Here is an 8,076-nt window from a genome sequence, read left to right as displayed (position 1 = left end):
CATTCAGCTTCCATTCCCCGATTCCGATTCCCCGATCGACGTGGGAGCCCCAGCTCCTTCACTAGCAGACAAGACAGCCGGCTTAACGTTCGCCAGGATGATCAGTCGCCCTGCCCGTGAAATACCAGGATCGGGATTCGTACCAGGACCCTGAACAACTTCCTGCCCTACCTACTGCTACTGCGAAGTGGGAAGGCAATGGCAAACCACCTAGTGCTGTAATTTATACAACCCTCATTTGCAGTTATTGGCATCAGATAGCTAAGGAAAAATAACAAATATTGAACAATAAACTTCCAATTTAGTTGCATGTTCGAGTCCGGTGTATTGTATTACTTGCCCTGATGGATGTGGACGAATGTCACAATCGGCTTCCCAATATGGCCGCCAAGCAACTTCCGCTAGCTTCAGCCGACAGCCGTCATTGGCTCTCCAGTTTATTATATACCTCCGTGTCGACAGGGAGTTCGGTGAACCCGGGTTCAACTGGTCTGCCCTATGATTGGTTCAGCGTCAGCGCTGTCATGTGATTCACAGGCGCCATGTTCTTACCCGACCTCCGTAACTCGCAGAACGCGCATCGCATTGCATGCATTAGCTTCGTTTTTCATCAGTCAAAAAAAACAAAAACCCGTGCTGTTCGGCGTACGGTTGTTCGAATCGTTCAGACAGCGGGAAATGAATGCACCGTTATCCCCGGAACCCAGAACGAAGGGAAATTTGGGAGATGAAGGTTCGACGAGAAGGCCGGAAACCAAACGACAACTCTTTCTTGTGCGAAGTAAGTGTCCATGCCTCTCACAGTCTCAGTCTTGCGTAACACTAACTAACAAAGTAAATTGCAAGACACATGCTCAGGTCAATACACCTGGATATGCTCTGGCCTACGTACACGAACCGTCCAACAATGCAACAAAAAAAACACGACTGGAGCACTCGGATTGTACTTCATCCCTTGATGCTGTTCAGTCCCAGATACAGCGAAGCGAGTCCAGTGCCTATGGTAAATTATGTTGTTTAAAAAAATAAAAGAATACCACATGTCTACCATACTTTCTTCTCGAATTTGTAAATTTATTCAAATTTTAAATTTACTAGATTAAAGGCCATCAGAGTCGGTCTTTAATAAATAATTTGATTCTTGAATGTGTCGACATTTAAAAGAGAATCATACATTCCAGCACATGACACACACACACACACACAGAAAAAGAGGCAACAACTGAAGGTGGAGCATATTTCAGTATGTGAACTCAAAGTATTTTTTTTGTTTTTTTTTGTATACAAGATCGAGGCTCGTGAAAGAGCTAACATTTATCACACAAAAAACCTAAAATCAAACAGACACACAAAACATATAATAAGGGTAGAGGTAGACACGATGGGGAGAGAAGGGGAAACACACAAACAACATTTGAGAGCAGGGACATCGGTAGATCTGTGGGAGGGCTTGGGGGGGAGGAGGCATGGGAAGGGGGAGGGGGGGGGGAGGGGTGGGAGAAGTATAAAACACAAGGACACTGCAAGGACTTCCAGGAAGGAAGTTGGTATTTCAAAAAAGTGAATCTGGGGTGAAATTAGTGGGGGTAGAAAAGATCAAGGTTTTGGATGGGGGAAGATAAGAGATGGTGGTGAACAGCTGTTTTCAAGACCTGGAGGGAGGAGTGGGATTGAAGAGAGTGAGGGAGTTTGTTCCAGAGGTGGGAGAAAAGAGGAATGAAGGAGTGAAGGTGAGCAGAGAGTCTTGATTTTGGCAGTTTAACCATAAGAGGGTTGTAAACAGATCTTGTGCGACCTGCAGGAATATTTGTGAGACAGAGCCCAGAGAGAGCTGGGGGAGCAAGGCCGGAGAGGAGTCGGTAGAAGACAGAAAGCCCACCAACCTGCCTGTGGTGAGTAAGTGAAAGGCCCTCGGAGTTAGCTTCGTCACGGGAGATTCCAATGATTCTGAAAGCTTTGGTTTCAACAGCGTGAAGACGAGCTAGGTGTGAGGCAGGAGCACCAGCCCAGAGGGGAGAACAGTATTCCATTGAGCTGCGGATGAAAGCCTTGTATGTGGTGAGGAGCTCAGGTGTGCCAAGGAAGGACTTCGCACGACGGAGGATGCCCTCTCGGCGACTGGCTTTGGAGGCCAGATTTGAAATATGGTTTTCCCAGGAAAGATCATGGCAGATAGTGAGACCCAAAAGCTTGAGTGACAGAACTTCTTCGAGAAGATTATTCAGAAAGTGGATGGGAGGGTTGTCCAGTCGGTCTTTTCAGAGAGACATAGTAAGAGTGAGATTTGGCAGGATTGAAAGACATGTTCCACTTGCTTGACCAGTCTGTGATTTTGTCCAGGTCTGCAGAGAGTGAGGAGGCTGCAGACTGCCGATCTGAGGGATGAGGAATGGAGCGGCAGAGAGTGGAGTCATCAGCAAAGAAAGAGAGAGAGAGGATTTTCAAGAGAGTCAGAGAGATCATTGATGAAGACCAGAAAAAGCACAGGGCCTAGAACACTACCTTGGGGAACTCCAGCCTGAACAGTAAGGGGAGATGAGAGAAACCCATTCAGGGCCACACGTTGATTACGACTAGAGAGGAAGTCCGCAAGCCAAGCATGGAGATTTCCATGGATACCATAGGAGGAGAGTTTGGTGAGCAGAGCGGGGTGCCAGACCGTATCGAAGGCACGTGATATGTCGAGGGAGACAGCTCTAATTTCCTGTTTGGCATTGAGGACCTCCATCCATTGTTGAGACGGCAGAAGCAGCATGTCCAGAGTGGGGTGACCTGGTCTGAAACCAAATTGATGATCAGAGATCAAGCCATTTGAGAAAAGGAAAGATTTGATATCCAAAGCAATGATGAATTCCATGACTTTGCTGATAATTGGGAGAAGGCTGATTGGTCTGTAGTTGCAAGGATCTGTTTTTGCACCTTTTTTGTGTAAAGCAGTGATCTTGGCTGATTTCCAAGGTGATAGCAGATGACCTTGAGCAAAAGAGAGGGTGAAGAGAACAGAGAGAGTGAGTGAAAGAGCGGCGGAGCAGGATTTTAGGACCTGTGGGCTGATGCCGTCAGGTCCAGTTGCAGAATCAGAGTCGAGGGTTGACAGAAACTTTTCCACCTCGTCAGGAGGAAAGGACACAGAGTCCAGGAACAGCTGGGTACGACTGGGTACGGTGGGTACAGAGAGAGATGGGTTTGGGACACAAGATTTAGAGGCAAACACAGAGTTGAGGCATTCAGCTTTTTCACGTGCGGAGTCAGCTGTGTAGCCGATTGAGGTAAGCGGGGTGGATGGAGGGGGAACAAACACCAGAAACGGATTTGACCAGACGCCACCAAGATTTGGAAGAGGGAGACAGGTTTGAGAGTTCTGTCTTGAGAGTGGAGAGATATTGTTTCCTGGCTCTCCTGAGGGTGGACACACACTTGTTTCGGGCTTTGTGAAAGGAAATGAGATTTCCTTCCGTTGGATTTGCTTTCCAGGAGGCAAAGGCAAGTTGTTTCTGGGCAACTGCCTCACCACAAGATTCCGTGTACCATCGATGGGAGGAAGGGTATGACAACTGAAGACGATATGGGATAAATCTGTGCATGAGAGAGAGCAATTTACTTTGGAAGAATTCCCAGGATGAGTTGATGTCAGAGGCGGTCGAGATGGGAGTCCAGTCCAGATGAATGATGGCTACTTGAAGACCGTGCCAGTTGGCCTGATTGAAATGCCAGACTCGTCGACGCTGAGGAGGCTCTCTGAGAATGGTCAGAGAGATGTCCACTTTAACAAGCACATGATCGTATGAGCCGATTGGAGCAGAAGAAGAGCAGCAGACATTTGCAGGGAAGTTAGTCATAACCAGGTCCAGAAGAGAAGATGCTCCATTGCCTGAGATCAGGGTCGGGAAATTGACAGATTGTGTCAGTCCCAGAGAGTCGCAGAAGTCCTTTGCTGAGGAGTCATGGCTGGTGAGAGAGGTACCCACACCCAGCGAACTGGCATGGTGACAATTGAAATCACCACATATGAGGAAGAGAGAGTTGGGATGAGTAGATAGAAGTTGGTCCATATTATCAGACAGCGAGATGTAGATGGAGTCATCACTGTTTGGTGGACGGTACAACACACATATGAACAAAAGGTGGGAGTGTAGGGGAAGCCGTAGCCAGAGGTACTCCTGGGGGTGAGGTGCAGAGAGGGCAGTGCAGGACGAGTGAGGAAGAGAGTTTTTGATAAAGATAGCAACCCCGCCTCCAGGACGAGGCTCAGGTCTGTCATATCGGAGGAGGGAGTAACCCGGGAGAGATATTAAGGAATCAGAGACATCATGAAGGAGGAAAGTTTCTGTTAAGCAGATCAAGTCTGGTTTGTCAGAAGCAACCTGTATGGAGAGTTTCATTAAGAACATCAATATGACTATTAATTTCAGTAAAATATATTTCTAAAAAATATTTAGCTTTATGACAACATATTTGCTTGCAAAGACTTGTTAATTAACTTCAAGATAAAATCGATGTATAAACAGTGTGCAATGTGAACAATTCGACAAAGTACAGCCACGCATATTAATTTTTTAAAATACAATTAACAAATAAGTTTTTAAAGTTTGACAGAGAAGAAAAAGTGGACAGGAGTTTACTGTATCGTGTTACACTTACAAGATACTTCCATTCATTTCTTTTTGTTATGCCTAGGTCACACATAGGCGGATTTGTCGGCGACTACTGGCGACTGAAAAAATCGCCACCACCCGCCGACAATCGTAATGAAACCGTAATGGACGGTCGCCTGTAGTCGTGGTTATTCTCTCCAGGTCGGCTGCAGTCGGCAAGAGCCGCAAAGGGGCCAAAAAGTTTTTTAAATGTTTAAAAACGGCGCGCTCAGTCGCAATCGAAAAAAATCCGCCATGCTGTCGTGATGGAACCGCCATGCTGTCGTCGGTATCCGTAATAAGAGCGTAAAGCGGCCGCAACCCAGTCGCTCATAGTCTTCCGCAATCGCCCCACCAGCTAGCACGGCAGAGATGCGAATGCCATACGGCCTTCCTGCGGCATCTTCCTGACTACGGGCCGACACTGTTGCGGCTGCATATCGACTACAGAAGAACAGCCACGTCTCCCCTGCGGCTATGGGAGACTGACGACGACAGCAGTAGGACTAGTGGCGGCCGAGTTACGGCCATTGGCGACAGAGATACGACTGCCTGGCGACTGCATTACGACATACCACGATTCCATGGCAAGACAGGATGGTGTGAGGGTCTCCGTGGAGTGAGGTCCTGTGGTGCCGACAAGGATATGGCTTTATTGTTTGGACTTGGGACTTTTGGGAACTTTATTTTTGGGACTTTGGTCCTTTGGAAACTTTATTTATGGGACTTGGGACCAGTGGAAATAATTTGTTGGACTTTATTTCCATTCTCTCTCCCTGCAGAAAAGTTTGATTATTACATTACAATGATACATCTTTATTAACTTTCTTGTTGTACATCAAACATCTTTATGCTTCATGTCATACATCACTGAAATGAATAAAGTGAAATGTAAAATAGAGAAATAAATATTTAAAAAGTTGTGTGAATCGTCTCCAATCGCCGGCGGTCTTATTGCAGTCTTGCGGATGTCGGAGTAAACCGCCACCCGGCCCCAATGCAGTCGCCGCGATCCGCCAGACTGTCGCCACGCTGCCGCCTTGCATCCGCAATGCAGTCGTCGTCGATCTTCAACAGTCGCCATCCCACTCGGGGCGTCGTCGCAATGCAGTCGCAATGTGGCCGCCTGCAGTCGCCATACTGCCGCCTGACCATATTTGACCGCCCGAAATCGCCAGTGGTCGCCGAAAAATCTTGATCGCCGGCAGTCGCCAGTAGTCGCCAAAATATCCGCCTATGTGTGACTTAGGCATTAATGTTTAGTTTCTGTATTAAGAAATTCATTTTCTTATATTACTTTACGTGTGTAATTCTATCTTGATTTTCTAGTTTGTACGCATGTGTGTGTCGGGTATGCAACAGATGTTTCTAATCAGTTTTCTCTCCACTTTTCTTTAGCTTTTTTGAACAGATGGCAGCGAACAGGATATTCCAGATTACCAACCTAACCATGCAGACTTGGATCTGACAAGCAACACCCTGCAGAATGCATCATGTTCTGGTGAGACTGTGAGCTGCGAAGAGAAACTGAAAGCTTTGACAAACAAGATATCAAGACTAAAACAGACTCTGGCCAAGGAAAGGAGAGAGGAGAGAGGAGAAGAAGAAGGTTCTTAAACAGCATAAACTGCTGGAGGCGACAGTTTCAAGTGTCTTCAACAAAGATCAGCTTGCCAAACTCAATCATGCAAGTACACGGGGAATAAATGGTCAGCTGACACTGTCAAAAAAGGTCTTCAATTAAAGTTTGCATGGAATTCTTCACGACGAGGTTACACTTTTATGCGAGGAAACAGGGGAAGATGCGTAAAGATAAACTAACTAAATCGAAGTCAAGTGGAGCACCAGGAAGCAAGAGTATGGCAATGGGAGAAGTTGTTAAAAAAATTGCAATAATTTAAGGGCATATAACATATAAACTACAAGGAGCCCTCAGCAAGTGGACATAACATGTTAACACATGGAATTCAAATACATGTATATGTTCAAATGTGTGTACCGTAAAATTCGGACTATTAGCCGCAACTTTTTCCCTCAACTTTGACCTCTGCGGCTAAAATAACGATGCGGCTTGTTTATGGAATTTTCATAAACTTGGAGTGAATGAATCCATGATCAGACGTTGGAGAAAGCAGAGGGGCGAACTTTCTCGCTGCAAAAAGTCAACAAAGGCTTTCAGAGGTAGGAAATGCCGATGGCCCGAACTGGAAGACGAACTTGAAGACTGGGTTAGCACACAGAGAGTGGATGGTCGGGGTGTTTCTACTGTTCAGATTAGACTCAAAGCAAGATCGATCGCTGCAGAAAAGAAAATAGAAGAATTTCAGGGCGGGCAGTCATGGTGTTTCAGATTTATGAAACGCAAAGGTCTTTCTGTCAGAGCACGAACGACTCTCTGTCAACAACTCCCTCCTGACTTCGAAGAAAAAATCGCAAACTTTCGGAACTACACGCAGGAGAAAATAGCAGAGAACGTCATTGCTCCGCAGGACATAATTAATATGGATGAGGTCCCTCTGACCTTTGACCTACCTCTCAATCGGACTGTAAACAAAAAAGGCAACCGTGATTGAATTTGTGCTTTGCGCGCGTCTGACAAGTTTCTGTGGCTGTCGAGTTTCTCACTTTTTGTGGTTAATAAATGGTTGCGGCTTATAAACCAGTGCGGCTTGTGTGTGTTTAAATTCCAGTTTAAAAAAAAAATTAGGGGATGCGGCTTATATAACGATGCGCTCAATGGTCCGAAATTTACGGTACATGTACTTGCTTTGTGTGTACATTCATGAAGCAGTAAAGATACTTTCGCAGTTCAACTAACTGTGTGCAATCGGATGTACCATACATTCTTTCTTTTGTAGATCATCTCACCAACATTGTGCAACTAAAGTGTCAAGTTAATCTGAACATAAATTTGTAAGCTTCCTTGTAGCACAATCAATAATCAGTATGACTTCGAAGATGGAAGAGGAGAGGCAAGAGAGTGAGAAAGAGTGAATATGAAATTGTGAGAGAGGGGAAGGGAGGCAGTGGAGGAGGAAAGGTGCCGAGATAGGGAAGGGAGAAGTGTATTAAAGACAGAAGAGAGTAAGGAAATAGGAAGAAAGGGATTTTGAGGAGTAAAAATGAGAGGAAAAGGGGAATGCATTTAAGGTAAAAGAGAGTAGGAAGAGAGCAAGTACATAGATGAGGTAGAGACCTAATCGTGTATAAGTTGACGAGTGAATTGAACGAATCTTCATCACTTCAGATATACCAGCAGAAAGTACAGAGTGAACGCTACACATAGTCAGTCATAAAACACGCAAAGGGATATCGATGAATTAACATTAAAAAATAATTAATTCCATCCAATATAGACATATATTGAGCCTGGTGTTGGCTTAGTGGCTAGCGTGCCAGCTTAGGATCCTAGGATCCTGGGTTTGAATCCCCTTCGATCGCT

The 8,076-nt window shown here is 45.7% G+C and overlaps 1 long non-coding RNA gene across 1 annotated transcript; it reads left to right on the top strand.

Annotated features, from left to right (window-relative positions):
* Window positions 1–518: 518 nt before the first annotated feature.
* LOC144894091 (uncharacterized) lies at window positions 519–7,575 on the top strand. The gene is made up of 2 exons (XR_013624810.1): window positions 519–781; window positions 6,033–7,575. It is a non-coding gene; the product is annotated as an uncharacterized LOC144894091 (long non-coding RNA).
* The last annotated feature ends 501 nt before the right edge of the window (window positions 7,576–8,076 follow it).

This window comes from Myxine glutinosa, chromosome 10 (assembly GCF_964187855.1).
Source record: "Myxine glutinosa chromosome 10, kmMyxGlut1.1, whole genome shotgun sequence".
NCBI lineage: Eukaryota > Metazoa > Chordata > Myxini > Myxiniformes > Myxinidae > Myxine > Myxine glutinosa.
Note: the sequence above shows the minus strand (reverse complement) of the source record. Positions and strands in the feature narration are given on the sequence as shown.